The sequence below is a fragment of the Dipodomys merriami genome, unplaced genomic scaffold (genome assembly GCF_024711535.1).
Source record: "Dipodomys merriami isolate MVZ:Mamm:240054 unplaced genomic scaffold, mDipMer1.0.p SCAF_11, whole genome shotgun sequence".
Classification (NCBI taxonomy): domain Eukaryota; kingdom Metazoa; phylum Chordata; class Mammalia; order Rodentia; family Heteromyidae; genus Dipodomys; species Dipodomys merriami.
The window spans coordinates 10972173-10994116 of NW_027202382.1; the positions used below are offsets into that span (position 1 = coordinate 10972173).

The 21944-nt window shown below is 39.9% G+C and overlaps 1 protein-coding gene across 4 annotated transcripts in view; it reads right to left on the reverse strand.

Moving 5' to 3' along the window:
* Lingo2 (leucine rich repeat and Ig domain containing 2) overlaps window positions 1-5379 on the reverse strand; it is a 1109212-nt gene extending 1103833 nt beyond the window's left edge. For 3 of the 4 annotated variants that reach the window (XM_070008434.1, XM_070008424.1, XM_070008452.1), the window contains exon 1: window positions 4799-5379. The gene's annotated coding sequence lies outside the window, so the exon portion shown is untranslated. Of the gene's footprint in view, window positions 1-3863; window positions 3949-4798 lie in introns of those variants that run through there. The other variant, XM_070008443.1, reaches the window with a different exon arrangement.
* Window positions 5380-21944: the final 16565 nt, after the last annotated feature.

A 21944-nucleotide genomic window follows, 5' to 3' on the forward strand; every position in this document is an offset into this window, starting at 1 on the left:
TTATAATCAATAGGACTGGATATTACAGTCATAGAAATAAAACAGGACCAGTGAATTTTCAGATTTGTGTTCCACTTCACATATTAAACCACTGAATGAGGATAAATTACCCAAGTTAAATATTTTTTAAGTTTTAGTGTAATTGGATAATTTGCCCAGCTTAAATGAAAACAGTGACAGTTGATATCTATGTCAAATAAATATAGATGGATAGATAGATACAGACAGACAAGCAGGCAGAAAGACAGACAGATATATCACTGTATGCATATCATATCATATGTATCATATGTATAAGACAAAGGAAATATATATATACATATATATATCTGAGAAGGAAAATGCTTAATTGATAGTAAGTAAGATCAGGAGTTCCATTGAAACATTCTCATTAAGAAGTATCTTATGCTTTTCTTTGACTTCATTCAGTGCCATCATATTTATTTTAGAAGAGCTCAAGTTCCGGGCGCCGGTGGCTCATGCCTGTAATCCTAGCTACTCAGGAGGCTGAGATCTGAGGATTGCAGTTCAAAGCCAGTCCTGGCAGGAAAGTCTGCTAGACTCTTATCTGCAATAAACCACTAGAAAACTGGAAGTGGCGCTGTGGTTCAAGTGGTAGAGTGCTGGCCTTGAGCTGAAGAGCTCAGAGAGAGTGCCCAAGCCTAGAGTTCAAGCCCCAAGACTGACCACCCCCCCCAAAAAGGAAAGAATACACTGGTCAATTTGCATTAAACAAATAACAATAACATATAAGTCTCTCAGCATTCAAATGCACCCATGTTCCTAAGATTCCATCTATCTACAGTGACTACTACTCATATACAAATATTTGTATATCCTAGAAACAAAAGCCAGTATTGGACAACCAACTGTTGGCTGATTCCCCTCTAAAATCACATTCTAATGGGCTTTTCTTGATGTAAAACCCAAACGTTAATGCTAAAAGTTCAATCCTTTAAGAATACCTCCTATTTAAAGATAAATCACACACTGATTATTGTAAAACAGTAACAAGGCAGAATGGATTTCATTCTGCAGGAAATATTTTAAGTAAGGAAAGGAACAGAGAAAAAGAAAAGAATTCTTCCCCCAAAGGCATAACCAAAAAAAAAAAATGGTGGCTTAAAGAACAAATTATAAAGGTAAATGCAGCCTGACAGGTAAGCCTGTTACCTAGTATTTAATCTGTTTCTCCTATTCATCTTTTATTTCCTGATCAATTACCTTTGGAAGACTCAATGTATTTGCTTTCAGGAAATAGAATACGCTATGCTTAAATAGTATTAAAAAGTCTGAGTACCAAACTAGTATCTAAAGTACAAAAGGATGCTGTTGACATATCTCCTTATCAAAATTAAAACTAGAGTCCCCAGGGGTTGCTAGAGTTGTGAGAGAAATGTTTATGTAAAATTAGAGATTTGTTTTTTCCAATCTAATATGTTGCCTTATGGTTTAAAAAGCAAACACACACACACACACACACACACACACACACACACACACACACACACACACACACACACACACACACACACACACACACACACACACACACACACACACACACACACACACACCTGAAGAGTCAGTAACTGACAACCCTGTTTGCATGTAGTGACCTCCTCTCCTTGTTCTACAGGAAAACATTTCCACCTAGAGTCCTTTCACAGAATATCTGGAGACCAAATGAAATCAACTGTAATGACTACCAGAGCCAGATAATAATCAGTTTTTAATAGAAGCATCAAGGCAATTTATGGCATCTTCCAATCAGTTCTTATTCTTGAGATCAAGTTTCAGAGGACTCGAATGGTTTTCAGGTCCATAGTATTCCTGGACCTATTTGGTCACATTTGAAATCATATTTGAGAGAGAGTGAGTGAGAGAGAACGTATCTTTAGAGATGGAATCTAAAAACAGAATTGAGATGGCAAACCAGTTTGATGAGTTTGATTTCATTAAAAGAAATACAATATCCCTCATGCATCACGCACACAGATTCTTAATACCAGCAGATCTTCCTTCCCCTGGCTTTCAGAAATGTTTTTCAGAAAGATCATCCAGGCTTTAGTATGTATTTGCCTTGTTAATTCAACAAATAAGTAAAGTGTGTGTATAGAAGCAGATAACTATGGTTTTCCTATTACAACATTTTTTAAACAGTGTACTTTACACAATCCATCCTCCTGGAGACTTTATTCCCCCATCCCTCCAACAGAGCTTTAGCCAATGCAATATGTGAGTGACAATCCTTCCACTCCTCTGAGTTTCTGTTAACTGATATTCTGAAATGAAAAGCATCAATATATCTATTCTTTCCATTTCCATTAAAGTGCAATTTGTCATATAAAAATTAAAAATATTAACTTACATAGTTACTTTAATCAAGTAAGTAATGGGGCCCACACATAAATGACTCCCAAACCACTTCCTGCACTACCACTAGTCCATTCTACTTAAAATGTTAAGGTGAAATACCTGACCATAGCACATCACACATTTCCGTGGCTTTCGGCAGGAAGTAAGTGCTACTGTCTCCTTTTCTCAAACTCCAGCTGTACTAGTGGTAATGCACACTACAGGATGATGAAGATAGCATAACCGAGAAGATCTCCTGTTAGGATGTTAACCATTATTTCCATTTTTATATACTTCCATATATGTGTGTGTGTGTGTGTGTATTTCTCTCTCCCAGCATGTGTCCCAATATTTTGCAATCACTGGATCTTTAGTTTTTCCACAATATTCCAGGACCCAGTGCAATTTTGGTCTTCATGAGGTATTATTCTCCAAGAGGTTTCATATCACAAGAGGCGTTATTAGTCATCTTTTTATATTTAAAAAGCCCTCAGAGTTGTATCACCGAGCATAAAATAAACACATGTTACATGTACAAAGCATACAGCACACGGGGAAACACATACGTCGTTGGCTGCCTGACAGCCAGCATGGTATTCACAGCGAACAGTAATAGACCACAAGACCTATGATTATTGTTACTATTATTGCTGCTATTTGTGTTTAGACACAACAATCAACTCTATTCAGTGCCCCACCATGCTCAAGGAAGTTCCTACCAGGGATTACATTTGTTAGTAGCTTAAACAAACTGGTTTTGATACCAAAGGAAGTGTGAGATGAATCTGACTTCATCACATAATCTGAACTCAAGGCCATTTCCAAGCATTCACCGACAAGGCCACACACACACACACACACACACACACACACACACACACACACACACAGGAGCTCAACTTCATCCTCCTTTCTCCCCTGACATTATTCCAGGGGGCCTTGACTCCTCATCATTTTCCCCTCATCTCTCTCCCAAGTCTTTTGGCTCCTTTGCTGGAGACCAACCCTTTAGAGAAAGATCCATAAAATTCTGAATGGGGCTACTACCTCCCAAATGAAGTCAATGAGGGGAGAGGGATGGAAAAAAGAAGAAGAGGGTGTGGCGCTCTTTTTCCTCTACCACACCCCATCCCTGGAGTATTTAACTCCAATCCACTGCGACTGGAGGCGGGGGGGGGGGGGGGGGGGAATGGAACTTCAGGATGAGTCTCTCTCCCCCTCCCTCCCCCACCTCCCTGACCTCCCAGCAACCCAGCCCAGCCAAAGCACCACCTGCAAGAAAAACTTCCCTTTCAAGCAGATTTATTCTGGGGAGGTGGATGGAATAGGGATCAGATGGAACACAGTCCTGGGAGCATCACCGAAAGGCATCTTTGGATCCAGACCCGACCACATCGCCCTCCCACAAGCCCCCACTCGTTGCCACCTGAGAATAATTAGCCCGTGCATTGAAGGAGCAGGGGTGGGGCAGGGAGAGGGAAGGAGCGGCGCCTCCGGGGGCTCACCTCGGGGCGCGGAGTAGCACAGCATCACCCGCTCTGGGCACAGCTTTCCGGACCTCAGCCTGGGTTCGCACCGGCGTCCTTGCGGCCACAGCGCGCGCAGCCAGGACGCACACCCGGACTCGGGGGCCTCCCGTCTCCGGACCAGTCAGGTTCCCCTCCGCCCCCTTCCCCCAGCACACCTCCAGCCGCGCCGGCTCCGCCGCCCCGCGGGGGCCACGCTGGCTCCCGGTGCGAGAACGGCCCCGAAGCCGCCCGGTGCCCCCCACACCCACCCGCTCCACGGCGCCCGCTGGGAGCCTCTAGCGGACGCCTGGGGAACTGCAGCCGACCCGCAGCGCCCAGGCTCGGATACCGGCGCGGGCCAGAACCCGGCCCAGACAGCTGCGTGGGCTCCCGCGTGCCCGGGCCAATTGCGGACCGAATGCACCTGTCCTCCGGCTCCGGCTTTAACTACTACCGCGTCGAAGCTGTTTTCTCCCAGTGCCTCTGGGCTGGGTCTGCGGTGCTAATGGGAAAAAAAAAAAAAAACTCTCTACCTCCCCCAAATAACATAATAAAATACTAACACCACTGCACATCCGTCTGGGACGAGCGACCCAGCCCAGATCTGTGCTTCCAATACGGTGGAAAAGTGTTCGGGGGGTCAGGGTTTCCTGCTTCCCAACTAGGCACGGTCAGCCCCGGCGACTCCCCCGGCTGGTCCGCCCTGAGCCACGCGCGGGCTTGCTGGTGCAATTGTGCGGCGACACCCTGGGGGAAATCGCCATAACTTGGTTTAACCCCCTTCCCTACACACACACACACACACACACACACACACACACACACACACACACACACACACACACACACCTCCACCCCACCCCAGCCCCGACCTCTGTGTTAAGTTATTCTTCTCGCCCGAGAACCCCAAACGCGGTGTGGCTGGTGCTTACCTTGCAGGCGCCGCCGTGGATTCTCCTTCACGTCCTTACAATCCAAAGGCGAGGATGCGGCGCACGCATGTCCGAGGGCTCTGCCTCGACTGCTCCGGGATGTCTTGTTTTGTTTTAATATATTTCATTCATTCATTCATTTTCCTTTCAAAGAGATCTGAAGGACTGGCGTTAAAAAAAAAATCCTCGGCTTGGAGGCGCCTGGAAACCTTCCCGCAGGTGGAAAGGGAGAGCCGGGCGGCGTTCCCGGTGCTCGGAAACCTCCCAGACCCGGCGATCGGGCAACTTGGATGGCTAGTCCATCTCCGTCTGGATCCCCACGGGCGAGGTCCGTCGGGGCCCCGGCGCCAGGCAGGAGAGGCACGGATATTCCCGATGCTGCTGGCGGCGGTTTCTCTTTCTCTTGAAAAAATAAAAAACAATCTCTCTGACCTTTTCCGGCTTGTCTTCCCCTCTCGGGTTAATGTGGGACGTCTACACTCCGCTTGACTTAGGCGGCAGCCCGGCTGCCAGGTGGAAGAAGAAGAGTCACTCCACGCACCAGGTACGGCGGCGGCTGCACCCGGTCTTCTAGCGCAGCCCCGGCGCTCAGGAAACTTTGCCCCGGAGCAGCAGGGGCCCAAGCCAGGCGGGGGCTGCTGGGTGGGGTCAAGGGTGGTGGGGTGGGGTAGGCTAGTGAGGGCGGCGGGGAGCCGAGCCGGGACCGCAGGCGGACCGCCCGCTGCTGGGTCCGGGCGTTGCGCGCATTCACACGCTCCGCACACATGCACTGCGCGCGCGCGCGCGCGCTCACACACACACACACACACACACACACACACACACACACACTTACTGGCGCGCGCACAGCCACACGCACGCCCAGCCCCGCGCCCTCAGCCCCAAGCCACTGGCTAGAGACAGAAGAGAGAGAGGGGGAGGGAGGGGAGGGGAGATAATGGGGGGGGAGGGAGAAAAACTAGGCTTTCCTGAGAGACTCGGGTCAAGTTAGAAGATTCCTACCCCACAGTTTCTCTTGGTAAGTCTCCAGCCACCTCCAGGACCCGCGCCCTGCCCAGTGTGGCACTACTACTCTCTGACTCTGCCTTTCCAGCCTGCTATTTTCTTGCTACCCTCCCCCACCCACCCAAGGGCGAGGTCCCCAGACTAAGGATTAAGGGGATCCTGGTCCCTAGCCTCCAGAACCACCACCGCCCCGTGGAAGCGGAAGGACTGGAGTGGCACCCGCAGCTCTCCCCAGAGCTGAGGGGCTCCCCGAGGTCCTTAGAATAGAAGAGCGTCTACATCTTATCTTGGACACAATCTCCTCTCAAGTTGCTTTTCCTGCTCACTTCTCCTGAGTAATATTTCCACTAAGGAGCTGGGGAAGTCCCACTGAAATGGTTTTGAATGGAATTTGCCCAGGAAGTGGTGTTGGCTACATTTGGGATCGGGGCTTATTTCGAGTCTACGCGTATATTGTAGACTGGACGGTAGCAGGTGAACAGCTCCTCTGGAGAAAGGGGAGGGGTTAGGAGCGCGGAGGGGCTGCCCCGCGGAGCCGTCACCCACATTCCACCCCAGAAACCACTGCCCAGGCCTCTCGCTAGCGCCCGTCCCAACTTCTCCTTCTGCCCTAGAAGATCGGAGAGAATCGTTGGTGGCGGCACAGGTGCGGTGCGCAGAGCCAAGAACAAAAACAATTCTAAGAAGAGCCCCAGGATCGTCCTGAACGCTTTCTTTTTCTCTGGAAAGGATCTTCACGGTGAAAGTTTTCGTCTTACTGGGCTGTAGGAATTAATTCCTTATAGAAAGTAAACTTCGGGGCATTGCGCTCTCTCTCTCTCTCTCTCTCTCTCTCTCTCTCTCTCTCTCTCTCTCTCTCTCTCTCTCTCTCTCTCTCTCTCTCTCTCTCTCTCTCTCTCTCTCTCTCTCTGTCTTTTCGGCTTTTGGTTTATCTCGGTGAGCTCTTCATCATCTGTGGAGTCTTCACTGCATCTTCGGGTCAGCAGAGCGTCCCTCTGGTCCCTTGGTCCCTCGCGTTGCAAATAGGGGTATTGCAGCGGGGCCTCCACTCTGGGATTTGCACATCTCTATGGCTTTGGATCTCCTGGCGGCTCCAACATACTTTTTTTTATACAAGTTAAAAAACCACAACCTCAAATGATGCGGCATAGAGGTGGCGCCTACGTTCGTTTGCAGGGTCGCGCAGCGCAGGGCTCCGGCATACTCTCCATCTTGGCTTCTCCTCCTGGGAACCAGGGCTTTGGAACTGATCTTCTTCAAGTTGCAAGGCGGCTGTCTGGAAGGGAGCGGAAGGGGAGCTCAGCCGACCCACCGTGGAGATGTAGATTGCAAAACTCGTGCAAGAGGAGGATTTAGTGAACAGAAGCAACGTGCGTTGGTGGGAGCTCTAAGCAGAGCTACTCGCAGCTAAGAAATCGATTGTGAAGATTTCCAAGGGGAGCGTTCAGCAACCAAGGCTGTGGACCGACCGGTAACTACAGGAGCAAGTCTGAGTGTTAGGAATCAAACTGCTTTGGGTTTTGTGTGAGTCAGTCAGGCAGAAAAGCAGTGGGGATTGTTGTTAGGGATGAACAATAAATCCAAAGGGATTTCTTGTCCCCGGTAGCAAGTGAATCACCGGCGATCCCCTCCTAACCATGTAGCACTCCATTTCAGGTAGCACACAAAGCCATGCTTCAGAAGTCCGAGTGTGCGAACCCAACATCTGGACTTTTTTTTTTCTTTCGGTGCCCTTATGTGAAGAACTTGGAGCAAAACCCTAAACCCACAGAAAGGAGAAGTGAACAGAAATTGGTGGTGAGATGAAACGTGGTTGAATTAAGAAAAGAGAGAGGCATTTTATTTCCGTATGTATTAGTTTGTCCGGAGTGACTTTTTATGTATGATATTCAAGACATATTTTGGACACTGACTCGCTTAGCAGCATTTGAGGTGGAATGGGTTCAGCGCTGGATTTGAACATGATACTAACCTATATATTGTCTGCTGCCCGCAAGGTTTGATGCTGGTTTGAATTCTTCCACTCCTAGTTAATGGGTTCCTTTCCCCAGGTAGTTAACTGAAATGGGAATAAGAATGATAATAAACTATTTCCAACCAATATTTTTAACTTGTGATTTCTGATTGCATAGATTTATTAACAACTAAATGTTCTACTAGATGATGAGACATGAATCCCAGAACTGTAATCAAGATAGTCACTTGAAAGAAAAATTCACAATTTAACTGCTGTAAATGCAATTTCCTCCCCAAGACGCTTCTGAGTTGAAATTCCTTTCCTGGTTTCTGTGCTCTTGCAGATCATTGTCTGACTAAACCTCCCTTTAAAGGTTATCCATTACATTTCTAACCTAAGGGCACCATCAATGCTTGGCAATGCCATGGAAAGTCATGGGCCAGCCAGAGAGTATTCTTTTGTTTATCTTAAACTTTAGCTTACACAATCTTATGCAGCAGGATTAATAAATAGTCATCAGCATATTATTCCCTTGACAAAGTGAAAGCTTGAGTACTCACCATCTCTCTTCTAGAAGCAGTCACTTTACTCCTCTTAGGAGAATGCAATCTGCTCAAGCACTGTCAGACTTTCCAAAAACCAAACTCCCCTTTGTTGTACAAAACCAAACTCCTATTTGTTATACAAAAGGAAGATAAAAGCACACTTTTCCTAGTCACTTTTTATAGGTTGCTTTTATGATGGAAAATGATTGACAGTAAGCAGAAAAAGTAAAGCTCAGGATCTGTGAATAAACTCCACCCTCCTCACTTTTCCATGTTTACACAACAGAGAAGACCCTACTGAAACTAAGGTACTGTCAGATCCCAGAGCTTTCCATATCCCACTAGCACCCACGTTCATATAACCACTGCATTGTTTTAGTGTGGCCTGTGCTTGCATGTATTTTGAGAAGTTACAACTGAAGTAAGGCAATGATGTCTTGACCAATGGGGCCAATCTCTAACTTGTTATCACTCCCAAATCATTGGTTCACAAAATGTATTTTCATTACATCTTTACTTCCTGAGAGTGTAGCCTCTAATCTATTAATGTGCTGTTTTGTTACTTATTAAAGTCCTTATGTGTTTATTGGCAAGTCTTTTCATACAATACCTTAAACTTTGAGTAAGGGTGTTATGTATAACAATGACAATGATAAAGATAATGAAAGCTGCCATGTACTAAGATTTGTCTCGTGATGTGGCTCAGGTGATATGGATCCCCTAAATCCTCAAATTAGCAAAGATTGGAACTCAAGCTAATTTACCTAAGGTAATAAAGTTACTTTGCTGCATTCAAGTAAGCATGGAATCTTTATGTACCTGACTCTGAAGCCATACTGCTATTAGTTGGCTTAATTCAAATGGCCAGGGACTCACCTATTTAGTTATTCAAGGTTAGAAGGAATTTAGATGTTTTAATGGTAAATAAAGTATTCTTACAAATTTAGAATAAGCTCTTTGGATCTTATGAAACCTAGCCAGTATGCATGTATTTGTGTATAGGAACATTGGAACAGAGTGGATTTCTTTTTATATTAAAACAGGGGGTGTGGTTTGTTTTTTTTTGGGGGGGAGCACTCTTGCTATCTGAATAGAAAATACTGAGTTGCAAGTTTCCTGGAAGAGATTAGGGGTCAGGCCACAATGAGTTTATGGTTACAGAAAGTCTTTCATTGTTATATAAATGTCAATATCAACTATAAAAATACAAGAAATGCCATGTTAGTGTGTCAGCTATGTAAGATGAAGTCTAGAAAGCACTGAACATCACCCATCTCTAGTTAGCAGTTCTGTATGATACACTTAACATTTTGTGAGAGTAAATATCACATTATGACCACAATTTAAAACAATAAATATATAAGTTTTGGAACATGGGGAAGAGTGAATGTAGTACAATGCAAGAACATGCTCCAGAAATGTAGTGGCTATTTCTAATGGCTCATCTTATTAAGCATTTTAAAATATGAAGTTTTATACAGATACAATATATTTACTCCTTAGGCTCCTATACTTCTTTGGGATAAAAGGAGGGAATTCCTTTCATATTGATATGGAAAGGTTTCTGTGATAGTTTTAGGTAAAAAGAGAAAGATGATATTTTCCTCTAGCTATTAATAAGATTCTTCAAGGAGGGAGAACTTTTTATATGTTTTTGTTAATTTGCAGATTATAATAAAGTTTTATTTTTTGAAAGAAAAAAAAGTATATCTAAAAGGTTACATTAAAAAGAAACATAGCCAGGTGCTGGTGTCTCATGCCTGTAATCCTAGCTACTCAGGAAGCTGAGATCCATGAGACTCTTATTTCCAAGAAACTACCAAGAAAAAGCCAGAAATGGCACTATGGCTCAAGTGGTAGAGTGCTGCCTTGAGCTCAGGAACAATATCTAGACCCAGAGTTCAAGTCCCAGTAATAGCAAAAAGAAAAGAAACATTTAACTCTCTCTCTCTCTCTCTCTCTCTCTCTCTCTCTCTCTCTCTCTCTCTCTCTCTCTCTCTCTCTCTTTTAAATTTAATTTAATTTTATTTGTGAACATACTGTACAGAGGAGTTACAATTACATGGGCAGGATAATGCCTACATTTCTTACCAAGCATTGCACCCTCCTCCTTTGTTTACCCTTCACATCCCTTCCCAGCCTCCCCCCTCCCCCATCCCAATCCTTCTTCTTCCTCCCCCTTCTCCCCTCCCCCGCACCAACGTTGTAAAGCTCATTTTGGACATGACAACTTGTACTTCCCATTGTTGCAACAGGTCCACCTGTATCCTTAAACAACTGGTTTTTCCCCATCTCCTCCTCAAGTTATACTGACATCAAATATAGTGAAAGCAGGGGTTATACTGAGGGGGAGGGACATACAAAGCAACAAAGAGATAATCTTATAAATGCGTTAGAAACACATGCATGAAAGAAAAAAACATTAAAATACATATCTAAGGGTTCATTTTCCTGACATCACATTATCTGACCTTTTCCGCTTGACTCATACATATACTAGATATTACAAATAAGGGAAACCATGGGACCTATGTTTCTTTGGGCCTGGCTTACTTCACTTAATATAATTTCTCTCTCTTTCTTTACTCAAAGTAGTTTTTGTTAATAGGTGGATGTGATTGAGTTTGAATTAGTTTATTTACTTTCCTTATCAGGAAGAAACCTAACAGGAAGAAGTAAAGTATCTTTTCTGTGGTCTAGCAAAACAACATCTTATTACCTATAGTTTAAACCAAAGTTTATTTCTCAAGTTCTGGAAGTTACAGTCCAAGTTCAAGGAGCGAGCCAATTTGCTTCCTGGTCATGGTTCTCTCTCTTTATGGCTTAAAAACAGTTCCTTCTAACCCTGACTTCACATGTCATTCTTTTCAGTATAGACTGTAGGGGAAAAGAGATCTTCTTAAAACTATCTTGTCATGAAGGTCACACCCTTATGACCTAATTGCTTCCAAATGACTTATCTTTAAGTACAGCCATGCCAGATGTTAGGGTTTCAGTATATGAGTTTCTGGAGCATTAGCAGGAGCTTATTAGGTCTAATTGTCACTTGGACATCTTCTGGGTTGACAGATGATATTGTTCTGGGTAAATAGTAAGATGATATTCACCGAAGGAGGAGGAAGAATGCATTGTATAGACTACTGAATTGAGAAAAATAAAGGAAGGAGCAGTGTGAAAGGGGGTGGGTAAAAATGTTGAAGGGATAACACAGATCAAGATTATATATATATATATATATATATATATATATATACACACACACATATGTATGTATATATAATATTACTTCGTTAAATAGAAAACAATTCAATACATAACCTAAAAAGTAAGAAAAATGAGGGATATTGGGTGGGTTGGGAGAGGTGGGTGAGCATTTATAGGGTGAAATTGATCAAGATGCATTGCATTCATCCATTCATCAGCTGCTTTGCTGATTAGCAACTCCTTTGTACAACTACTTAAAGATAATAAAAATATTCTTAAAAAATAAAATGGAGACATTTCCTGATACAGATGCTTTGACCATGCACAACTCACTCAACACATCTACTTGGGGCCAAGGGGACTATCTTTTGCAGGAAGTAGAGACCTTGAAACCCATGTGTAAGGAATCTCTTGCTGGAATCCTTAGAATTCTCCGACCTCCATTGATAACTGCTTATGCCTGTGGATTTACAGCTGCTTTATTCAATAATTGCTGCATTGTAAAATAGCCCAGAAGTTTCTGAATTTAAATAATAACAAAACCATAATGAACACTTGTCTTCTACCAGGTATATGCTAAGAGGACTAGATTAGTTGATTGATTTAACATGGATGACTAGCCAATTAATTATTATCTTTACTCAAGAGGTGTGAGAACAAGAAAAAGAAAGTAATTTGCAAAGATCCATAGAGCTGGTTGTACAGACAGGTTTTGAAACTTGTGTGCCAGTACTCAAAGCAAAGAATTTTAGACAATATCATAAAGATCTACTATGGTTATAAAGCCTGTTGGAGTAGGAACTTGTTTTTACTGTTCAACACAGACTTTTTAGTTTAGACATGGCATGTAGATTTTGACTGGAAAAAAAATGTTAGGGAAAGATTGAAGTAACAACAACTGATTTTCCTCTGTGCCTTTTGGGATGCTAATTGTGCTGTGTGTATTATCTTATTTAATTTTACAATCACTCCACAAATTAAACAATATTACTCTCAGCCTACTATGAGCAACGCTAATATGATTGTTTCCTCAGACTCACTGACATTTAATACAGAATTATTTAGATAGAGCATCTATTGCTTATAATCATTATGGGACATTGACTTTAACTCAGTCTCCTATTTTCAACTATGTTGTTTTGTTCACAACTATATCACTTGCTTAAAATTCAGCCTCAGTTCTACTGTTTTGACTCAAAACACATACTGCAACGAAGTAAACACCAGCCAAATATAGAGTTGGAATAAATGTCCTTCTAACCAGGTGAAATGTGTTACTGAAGTGCGGGTAATTTTCCACTTGCCATCCTCTGAAGGTAAGTGGGCATCCTGGTGACTATTTTTGACATGTTTTTAACAACGAAGGAAATCAGTGAAGGTAATATGGCCAGAAGAGAACATAAACATTATTTTCTTTTTACAGAAACTTTAGCCTATTTGATTTCTTACACAGAAGCCATGCTGCATGTTTTTTCACTATCTCTCAGTCTGTCAATCAGTAGATTCATAAGCCATCATAGAAAATTTCAAAATGACATTAAACTTTGTCCATTAGAGAAACGAAACAACCAATAGAAGGATTTTATTTCTACACTAGTAAAACTTCCTTATTTCTTGAAACCTACAAAGATTAATTTCCTTATTTTTGAAACCTATTAAAAAGTCTTGCTTACAGTTGAAAGATGAGCCTGGAGTTATTATCTAGATGACAACCATTGATAGAGCCACATACAAGACCAAAGAGTTTCACATTTACCACGAATGCATCTCTGTATGATGCATAGTCTACAGACTATGATATTAGATACTTTGGTTGGAATTCTGGCTCTCAGAGTGGCTGTTGTTTGAACTCTTAAAACATAAATAAAGAGTGTTGTAGAAGCTTACAAGAAGATTTTGGCGGGCTGGCAAGGTGGCTCAGTGGTAGAGTGCTTGCTTTGCATGCATGAGGCCCTGGGTTCGATTCCTCAGCACCACATAAGCAAAAAGAAAAAACCGGAAGTGGTGCTGTAGCTCAAGTGGTAGAGCGTTAGCCTTGAGCTGAAGAGCCGAGGGACAGCGCCCAGGCCCAGAGTTCAGGCCCACGACCAGACCCCCCCCCCCCCAAAAAAAGAAGATTTTGGCTAATGGATAGACCTATCTGTCATAGGATCATGTGAGGCTAGTCACTGGGTTGTGTGGTACCATTGGGAGTTGGTAGAACTTTTAGAGGTAGAGCCTATAAAAGGAAATTAGGTTGAGATTGTGCCCGTAAAAGGGAAATTGAGAAATTGACTCTTCTTCTTTTTCTTTCTTTGCTACCTGTATGATGTGAGGACAAGAGTCTTCCTCTTTCCTAAACAGTAATGACATCAATCATGGATTGAAATCACAAGCCAAACTAAGTTTTCCTGTTTATAAGTTTGTCCCAGGTATTCTACCACGGTAATAGAAATCTGATTAATATAGCCCTCTAAGTCATTTTACAAAGGATAATAGAGAGGGAAAGGCTGTGAGAAGGAAGTGCAGTCAGTTCTACCTACAGGAAAAAATTGGCACAAGTCTGAATACACAAAGAAAGAGGCACAAGCCTATATGAAGTTTAAGAAATGGTATTATAGGGAGATGAAGATAGAGAATTTGTTTCACTTGTAGTAACTTCTGAGAGATTGCAGGCTAAAGTTTTAACAAAGACTAATAACCAGAGTCTCTGACTATAACTATTTCAGGAGGTAGGATCTCTAAAGAGATAATGGAGGTAAAAGGAAGCCATAAGGATGGGCCCAAATTTCACATGGCTGTTGTCCTTATAAAAACTTAAGTAGCAGTCACAGACATTAGAGTTGCTGGTGCACAAATAGATAACCATGAGACAGAACAACAAATGGGCAGTCATCTGCAAGCCACGTTGACGAACTTCATAATAAAAGTGTCAGTCCTGTTGACTATCTAGACTTTAGACTTCCAGCCTTGATAAGAGAAATATATTTCTGTTGTTTCATTCATCCATCATATGGTATTTTGTTTTGGCAGCTCTATCAAAGTGAAGAAGAAAAGAAAAACACTAGTAGGTAAGACTGAAGGAGTGAGATAGAAGCTTCACGTGACATTAATCAACTCACCCCTGTAAGATCAAGTTAGAAGAAGAATGAAGGAAAGTAGACTTGGCCAGTCTTGGAAGATGTCACCTGAATTAGGACAATTATTACAGATGGGGAATGAGGCAAAGAGACTCCAGAGAAGTGAGAAAGGTAGAAGAAATAGAATTTAAGGATTGATCACACATGAGTACCAGTTATGTAGAAAAAGAACCAAATAATAGTTCTAGTCACCTTTTCCAAAATACAAAAGTAAGGATACAAAAATCAAAAGGGTTTTGGTTTGCTTGTTTGTTTATTTGTTTCTGTTGCTTATTTTCATTGGTGAAATTTTATTAAAGTGATTTGAGCAGAATTGAATGACAAATACAAAGAACACATAAAAAGTTTGAAACCAACCTCAAAAACACTGTAAAAAAATGTCATAAGGCAGTATGTGTTAAGTAAAATGTTTATTTAACAATAAAGTTAAGCCTCTAACTGAAAGAGTAAAACAAATCCCTAAAGACTGGACATTTTTTTCAGTTTTCCAAAGATGTAGTTTCTGACAATGTAACTAAGGTAGGTTGAAGGGGGAAAAAAAAGAACGAATCAAGGTAAAATAAATATTTTATGAATAAAATAAATTTTATGACTAAAATAAATATTTTATGAATAAATATTCATACACAGGAAGTAAAACATAGATTGGAACAGACTACTGATGGAAAGCTATTTCATTGAGAGTGATTTTGAAATTAAATTTGACTACAGTAAAGGACCTTGAATTTTAATATGAATATAGGAGTTTTATAATTATTTTGATTATATTTTCTTTGCTCCATACATGAGTAAGGATTGGGTATAGTTGGCAGTAATTTTATGACTTAGATAAAACACTTTATATTACTTGAAAGAAATCTGCCACAAGCAAAATTCACTGCTGGTAGAGTAACTGTTGAATCAAAGATCCTAGCAAATATAATCTAGTTGTGGTGCTCCATGGAGCTTCCATTCCTCAAGTCATTTTTTTTCACCCAAAAAGTCTTCAGAGAGTTCAGTCATCAAATAGAGTATCATGAAGATAGGGGCAAAAGTAACCTGAAGAATGCCTTATTGTAAGCATATCTTTAAGAATATCTTTACCCAATCTTCAGTCACTTAGTCACCAGAACTATAATACAGGCCGAAGGAGTGTTCTCTTTTAGCTATGTGGCAATACGCCCAGATGATAATTAGAGATCTTTCGTTGAGGCCAAGGAGAAAATGAATGTTTGGATTAGAAGCTGTCCATTCAATGCTACTGGTCATTTCTGTTTTAAATTCACCATCTCAGAATTATTTCCTTGGAGTCTTATTATGGCCCTTAAATTTCTATGATTGTCTGTAAGCTATATGTTTTTTGTTTTTTTTCTGGCCAGTCCTGGGGCTGGAACTCAGGATCTGGGCTCTGTCCCTGAGATTCTTTTGCTCAAGACTAGTGCTCTACCACCTGAGACACAGAGCTACTTCCAGATTTTTCTGTTTATGAGGTACTGAGGATCCAGGGCTTCATGCATGCTAGACAAGCACTCTACCACTAAGCCACATTCCTAGCCTCTTTGTGTTCTTTTGTCTCAAAATATAACCATTATTTGTTCTCACTAAAATTTGATCTGATTTAAGTATTGTCAGACGTTAACACATCAGAACATATTGCTCTTTTGTGCTTTACATTTTGTATACACATTAGTGCAAAAATCAAGGTTTTAATGGTTCTGTTAATAAAGTATATCATCTTATAAATATGTTAGAAACAATCACATGAAAGAAAAAACATTTGAATACTAACATATTAATAAGATAATTTATTTGTTGCTTTGTTTGTCCCTCCCCCATAGGATAACCCCTGCTTTCACTGTAAAAAACAAATCATTTAAATAGGGATACAGGTGGACCCATTGTAACAATGAGATGTACAAGATGTTATGTCGAAAAACGAACTTTACAACTTTGAGGGGACGGGGGGAGGGGGAAAGTTGGGAAGGGATGGGAAGGGGAAACAAAGGAGGAGGCAACAATGCTTGATAAGAAATGTACTCATTATCTTGCCCATGTAATTGTAACCCCTCTATACCGTATTTTCACAATAAAAAATATAATAAAGTATGATAGTGTAACTTGGACTCTAAATCAATAAAATCTTCAAGTGATGATGCCACATACTGAACTTTATAACAGAGCAAAGCAGCATAAATTACATAAACATTGATTACCTTGGAAATTTATAGCTGCAAAATATTTAATCAATTTAAGGATTCTGATGTTTCCTTTCTCTTATATTTATATTTACCAAAAGTTCTCAATAGAATATAATTCTTATAAACCAGTGTGACAGTGATACTAGATACTGTGTTGGAAATGAACTTTACAATGTGGGGGAAGGGCTGCAGAGGAGGTGGGAAAAAAATGGAGGAGGAGTACCATTGTTCAAAAAGAAATGCACTCATTACCTTACTCATGTAACTGTAACCCCTCTGTACATCACCTTTACAATTAAAAATTGCTGTGACATTTTGTTCTAAATTCAGTTACATGTATGTACCTCCCCCCATGGTATAAGCACTTCTTTCACTGTATTTGATGTTGATATAATTTGTGGAGGGGAAGGGAAAAAACAAATTGTTTAAATAGGGATAGTGAGATGTACACGACGTTATGTCGAAAAACGAACTTTACAACTTTGGCGGGGTGGGGGATAGGGGGTTGGGGGAAGGTGGTGGGAAGGGATGGTATGGGGAAACAAAGGAGGAGGCAACAATTCTCGATAAGAAATGTACTCACTATCTTGCCCATGTAATTGTAACCCCTCTGTATGGTATTTTCACAATAATAACACACACACACATTTGTCATTAAATTGAATGCTGTGTGACACGCCTCAACTCTCTGCCAGTTGATGTAAGTTGATATAAGGCTTTCCAAAGCTTTACAAACATCAAGAAGACAAAGTGTAGCTTCTGTTCCAAGAAGTGTACTGACAGTAAGATGAATGTGAGCCTTTCTGAACAAGTGCCAACTCTCAAGTGTTCTTAGTGGGGGAGATAAAGCAACATAGTGATAGACTTAGTTGCTGACTGTGTTGACAAATTTCAAGAAAGCATGACCCACTTGCCCAGTTGAGTAATTTTTTTGGAAGAAGAAAGAGCACATGGTAAAATGTTAGGAAACATTTTTTCATTTATTGTTCCAGGATACAAGTTGTTGGTATGTGTTTGTGATTGTTACTTAATCTCTTTAAGTAAATATGAATAGTTTATCATGTAAAAACTACATATATATAGAGAGAGAAAAAAGGCATTACTCACTGTGCCATCTGTTTGAGTTGATTACTGTATCATATAAAATTTTTTCTTTTGTTTCTCATTAGAGTTGAAATTGTTGACTTACAATGTGATTCACAAAGTCTTAAATGGTAGATGACCATACAAAGAGATTCTGATTTGCTCTTTCTTCCATCAATAACAACACTAATACAACTTCACCCCTTTAACAAATTGATTATGGAATGTGAGAAGTTAAATGGCCAAGTGTGTGAAATATAGTATAAGTCATCCAGAAAAGCTAATTATTTTTCAGTATTTTTTGTATATAGTTAGGTTACATAATATATTTTGAATTAAAAAAAATTCTAAAATTATTACTACATCAAAATTAAGATATCTATCTCCTTACATTTGTGTGTGTGTGTGTGTGTGTGTGTGTGTGTGTGTGTGTCTGTCTGTCTGTCTGTCTGTCTGTCTGTCTGTGTGGGTATATTGCATTGTAACAGTACCTGAAATACTTTAACAAAGTTTGAGTGTTACCAGGAACAGTGGATGGATGTGGGAATAAAGAAGTGTTGATAAAAAAGATTCTAAGGGACTGGGAAGATGGCTCAGTGGTAGAGCGCTTGCCTTGCATGCCTGAGGCCCCGGGTTCAATTCCTCAGCACCACATAAGCAAAAAGAAAAAAGCCGGAGGTGGCACTGTGGTTCAAGTGGTAGAGCGCTAGCCTTGAGCTGAAGAGCTGAGGGACAGCGCCCAGGCCCAGAGTTCAGGCACCACGACCGAACCCCCCCCCCAAAAAAAGAGATTCTAAGTACAGCTACAGCTGAGGGGTCCAGTATTTGGCTAACATAGATGAGGACCTGTATTTGATCTCCATATAGTTATTTATATGTAGGATGAAAACACATGTAATGTCCAACATGTTACCTACATTAATCATAACTCATAAAAGACCAAACTATTCTGCTTCTTTGTTAGAGAAATCAGACATCTAGCAAAAACTTAGATGAATTCACAGGCTTGGTCTAAGACATTCAGGAAACTAATGAATTTATGTGAATTTGTCCATGCCTAGGGCCATTGTTGCACAGAACTTAATATGATTACTTAGTTTCTGTCATTGTTCTATGCATGGACTACTTTTAAAAATGTGTAACAACTTAAGTTGTTTTCATAGAATGCAATATAAACCATAAACCCACTACCCATAAGCAAAGCTAAGATTTTGAAAATAATTTACATTTAATCATTTGTCCTCCTCTTGTATCTAATCAGTATCAGTCCTCCTGTCCTTGTCTGACATCATTTTACTTTCTATATTCATTTTTTAATTGTTTTGTTTCCTTTGTATGCTGTTTCTCAGTATCTCTGTCTTTAATTTTGTTTTATTCATTTTCTTGAGTGCTATGGAAAAATTATCATAGATATATGATAACAACTCAATATAAAACAGTATATGTTATATATGATATATGATATATTTGATATATATAACTGTCTCATATATATTGCATATATATATATATATATATATATATATATATACATATGAGAATGAGAGAGTTTTATAGTTTTGACCATTGACCACTCTATTATGTGAACATGTCACAATTCATCTAGGCCCTCATGGTATCATTTAGATGACATTTTAATCTATTGTGATGAATTCTGGTACAAACTCTTTTATACTTGTATATGGTCATTGTTGACTATTTGCAAGTAGATTGTAGATAACAAAGGATAAGCTTTCTCAACAATAAAAGACTATTTTAATTCCTTTCCAGTATTTGTACACATTCACATTTCTTTCTTTCTTTCTTTCTTTTTTTTTTTTTTTTTTTTTGGGTCCAGTCCTGGGGCCTGAACTCTGGGCCTGGGCGCTGTCCCTCTGCTCTTCAGTTCAAGGCTAGTGCTCTACCACTTGAGCCACAGCGCCACTTCTGGCTTTTTTCTTTTTTGCTTATGTGGTTCTGAGGAATCGACCCAGGGCCTCATGCATGCAAGGCAAGCGCTCTACCACTGAGCCACCTTCCCAGTCCCCACATTCACATTTCTACTAACCATGTATGAAATAGCTTGTGTTTTCAGAACACCTCCAATACAAAAATATTGTCAGACTTCCTTATTTTTGTGATCAAAAGGATATGAAATGTTGGTTTAATGTGGTACTTATTTTTCATTGTCTGTGGTGAGTTATGATTCTCAGGATCATTATATGTTTGTTAACCATTATTATTTCTTTTTCTGAGAAATACTTGTGAATGATTTTTCTTCATTTCTTCTTTTACTCATTGATTTGTAGGTATTTTCAATCTATGCTTCGGATAATTTTCACCACTACAAACACAAAAATCTAATTTATAACTGGGCTTATTTGCTATTTTATTCTTGCTTGAGTTTAATTTGAAATGATCTTGACAAAATGATCCAGTTTTAAAAAAACACAAAATTATTTACTAAATGGGACATATTAGACTCCTTTATCAGTGATAAAGTAAACAATGTCCTATCAAAACATCTGGTATTGTATATTTCATTTATCTGAGAGATAATCAAAGGAAGATTACTGCTGTAATAACTAGGACTCAATCATTACCAGGGCCAGCTCAAGCAGGAAGTCTGAATAATACTCAACATTTCTATGACTGAATTTACAGTATAAGAATATAGTCATTGTGACACTATCTTGTAAAACCATAATTTTGCCACAAACAAACACTCTTCTAAAGGAGATGTGTCTATTATTACTACAGCACAACAGAACATTGCTGCTATCTCTGATTGTTAATTATGCCCCTTGTGATACAGTAACCACATAGAGCAAAATTGAAAAATGGGATTTACTTCAGCCATAGAAATATAATGAAGAAAATGTTGGGGACATGATTTGAATATGGAAATGTAATCTATACTATATTAAGCCTTTCTCCAAGGCCACCATCTATATCTATAGATAAATTGAGAGCTACTATGAAAAATAGAGTGGAAGAATTCTCCTCCCTAGGCAGGAGTTGTTCATATATTTTAAAGAAGTCTCAAAATGGTTACCCATATCTTTCCTGTCTCCCATGCTGAAGTTCCAATTGCCCGTTAAATATCTCAGCCTGGTAACATACCTAACTAGATAGTAACTAAATATCTCACATTTTCTGACTCTATAGTAAGGATTTCTGTCCTATTATTTAGGACTTGCCCTAATTTTGTTTATTCAACATCAACAAATTTGGAAGTAATTTACACATGCACATCATAATTGTAAACATTCTTTAAAATTACCCAGAAAAGGAAATTTATTACATACAATCTAGACTCTTTTTAATGAAATTTTGAAATAGGTTCTCTGGTTTTAAGACTTGTGCTATACTTAAGGATTATTTCTTGATTTAATAAGGACAAGGGTTTAGTTTTCCCATTCTTGTATTTTTCTATTTATATTAAGTTGAATAAACTCTTGAACTCTCTGCTATCAGAGATAATAATACATTGACATTTGTTTCTCCAGTTTCTAGCAAAATTTGTGTCACATAGTTTGTGTTTATTAAATATTTAAATATCTCTGATTTGTCAAAACAATGCTTAACTCTTGTATTATAGTATAGAGTTGTTTTCATATTCTAGTGCATACCAAATTGGCATGCTTTATTTATTCATAATTAAACTAATTAAAACAGTTGCTTAAGATCACAGTTCCCTCTTTTATTCCTAATCATATAATTAACCTCTGCTGATGGGAAGGGTCAGAACAATATATAGTTGGAATAATCTTATGTGCCATGATTCAGGTGACTAATTTCCAAGAGTATATAGTGATTTAGAGCTCCTCATGGTTTCTAGTACCATTCAGCCTGGAAAGAGCTCGCTTTAATTGTCATGCTTCACCCTTTTATACTCTTGCATTATTTATTATGTATATGCTCAATCAACAAAATGGCAGCCTGAAAAAAGTCTTGTGTCTTTAAATTTACTGAAGAGTTCTTCCATAGTAGGGGTGGAGGTAAAATGATATTTTTATGGGCTAAGCTTCTTAAATTTCACTAGAATTTATAGGTCTATTTTTTCTTATTACTGAT